This window comes from Alligator sinensis, unplaced genomic scaffold, assembly GCF_000455745.1.
Source record: "Alligator sinensis unplaced genomic scaffold, ASM45574v1 scaffold633_1, whole genome shotgun sequence".
In the NCBI taxonomy this organism is placed as follows: Eukaryota; Metazoa; Chordata; order Crocodylia; family Alligatoridae; genus Alligator; species Alligator sinensis.
The window spans coordinates 214335-217024 of record NW_005842280.1 but is presented as its reverse complement, the minus strand read 5'-3'; positions in this window follow the sequence as shown (position 1 = coordinate 217024).

Below are 2690 nucleotides of genomic sequence, written 5' to 3'. Positions count from 1 at the left end.
TGCAAGGTACTGCACCTGGGGAGGAAGAACCAGCAGCATACCTACAGGCTGGGGAACTCCCTTCTCATCAGCACAGAGGCAGAAAAGGATCTTGGAGTCATTATCAATTCCAAGATGAACACAGGCCAACAGTGTGGGGACGCAGTCAGGAAGGCTAATCGCACCTTGTCATGTATCCACAGATGCATCACAAGCAGGTCAAAGGAGGTGAGCCTCCCCCTCTATGCGACACTGGTCAGGCCACAGTTGGAGTACTGCATCCATTTCTGGGCACCACACTTCAGGAGGGATGTGGCCAGCATCGAGAGGGTCCAGAGGAGGGCCACCCACATGATCAGGGGGCAGCAAGGCAGGATCTACGTGGTGAGGCTACAGGACCTGAACCTGTTTAGCCTCCACAAGAGAAGGCTGTGAGGGAATCTGGTGGCCGTCTGTAAACTGGCCAAGGGGGACCAGCAGGCAATGGGAGAGTCCCTGTTCCCCTGAGCACTACCAGGAGTAACAAGGAATAACAACCATAAGTTAACTAAGAGTAGATTCAGGCTAGACATCAGGAGGCACTACTTCACAGTCAGGGCGGCCAGGATCTGGAACCAGCTTCCAAGGGAAGTGGTGCTGGCTCCTACCCTGGGGGTCTTCAAAAGGAGGCTAGACAGTCACCTCGCTGGGGGCATTTGACCCCGGCACTCTTTCCTGCCATAGCAGGGGGTCAGACTTGATGATCTGCTCAGGTCCCTTCTGACCCTACCAACTATGAAACTATGATACTATGAAACTATAACGCAGAAACAAAATGTTAGGTATTGCCTTTTTGACCTTCAAACAGGAGAATAGAATGAGTCATACTTTAGCCTGGAGGTTCTCAGCTTTTATAAACCCAAGGCACTCCTCCTTAGACATCAGAGAACCCCTCAGAACATGCCAGTTCTTGGCTTTCACTCATTTTTTGACTGTGTAAAAATAATAGAGGAATCTATCTGTTGCAAAGAACTCAAAAAGACCATAAAAAGTCAGAATGGCTTTGGCGCTCTGGATTCCTGTTTGGAAAGTCTGGATTTATTTTGTGAATAATAATAATAATTTTGTTTGTACACTTTTAACAGTGCTAATATTTTGTGGCACCCCACAGCCCACTTAAAAAGATCTCACACCTCTGGGTGCCATGGCACCAGCTTGAGAGTCCTTGCTTTAGCCTATTCCCCACACCTCTTGAAACAAGCCCCACACTTTCTCATTTTCTGTATTTAAAGTGGTGTTCGCTTATTCCTACTAAGTAAAAGTGTATTTCTGTCCTAATCTTGTTTCAAATGCTAGGTCAATACACACAGCACTTGAAAAATTCATATTTGTTCAGAATGTAATAAATCCTCAGTTAGTGCCTACATCCTGCTATTGTAGAAAAAAAAAATGTTATAATAGCCTTACCATTGTTTCTATGATCTATGATTAAAATACCTTTTTAAAGTTAATCTTAAATCAAATTCTTGCTGTAAGAGTATATAAGACCGAGTTTATAATAATATTGTATATTAAATTATACTACCAGAGTGCAAACAGAAAACAAAATTCCTTTTTCTGTCGGTTTGCAATTCCCTCTGAGGAAAAATTAAATTCAGTCTTAGCATCTTAAGTAACATTGACTCTACATTTTCCATATCAGCTACAAGTGCTAGTGCATTATTTCTTTTCTGCCTTAGGAGACATCAATCTCTCCCTATTTACTGCATAAGAAGCCTAGATGTCAAATTCTATGTCTTCAGAACCCTCCCAGGGCCAGATACTGAGTTGAAAGCATCTAAACTGGCTTTCTGAATTTTGCCCAGTATCAAAGTGTTTTATATTTTCCTCCAAGCTCATTTATCTTTGTCAATTGTAACTCCTTCACAAAAGACAAAAGTAAGGCAAATTATAGGAAGAATTTAATTTAGTGAAGTTAAATGTCTTTTTAAAAATAAAACTGACAGAAAACAAACATGGTTTAGTGATTTTAATCAGTGCATTGAGACATTTTCATGTCTTAAAAACTGACCTTAATCCTTGTGTAAGAATCCTATATTCCATGTATCCTGAAGTACATCAAAAGGACTTAAATCAGTAACTCGGGTTTTTAATAATTTGGTTATTAGCCACAGATGGTACAATCCAGTATTTGAATCCACTATGTCAAATACTAAAAACAAGGAAATATCAATTGGCAAAAGCATGCTTCTTGTTCCAATGACTGCAACAGGTTACTTACATTTTTTAAATTATATTCCTGTATATTACTTGTAGGACCTGGAATATAGTATAGGTTCCATGAGGGGAGGCCCTGGTCAGGGTCACCAATGGTGTTTTGTTTGCAGGATCAGGACTTTGATTTCTAATGACAAATTCATTTTCTCTTTGTTAGGCAAAACATCACTTTTGTCCTCTCTGTAGACAAAGGAAACAAGCAAACTATATAGCAGCGGTGAGGCAATAAATGGAAAATTAAACTTTTTCATATAGAAGATTGTTAAATTATTCAATAACCATAACCTTGCAGATAATGAAAGTGGCCTATTGATGTTGGAAACAAGATTACACACAAATCCCTCTCTGTGTAGGGCAGGAACTGCCAGAATTAGGTTTGCCCATGAAACCTTAATTTAGGCGCATGGTGTAAGAGCATACCATGCATGGAATAGCTGAGCCATTATTCAGCATTT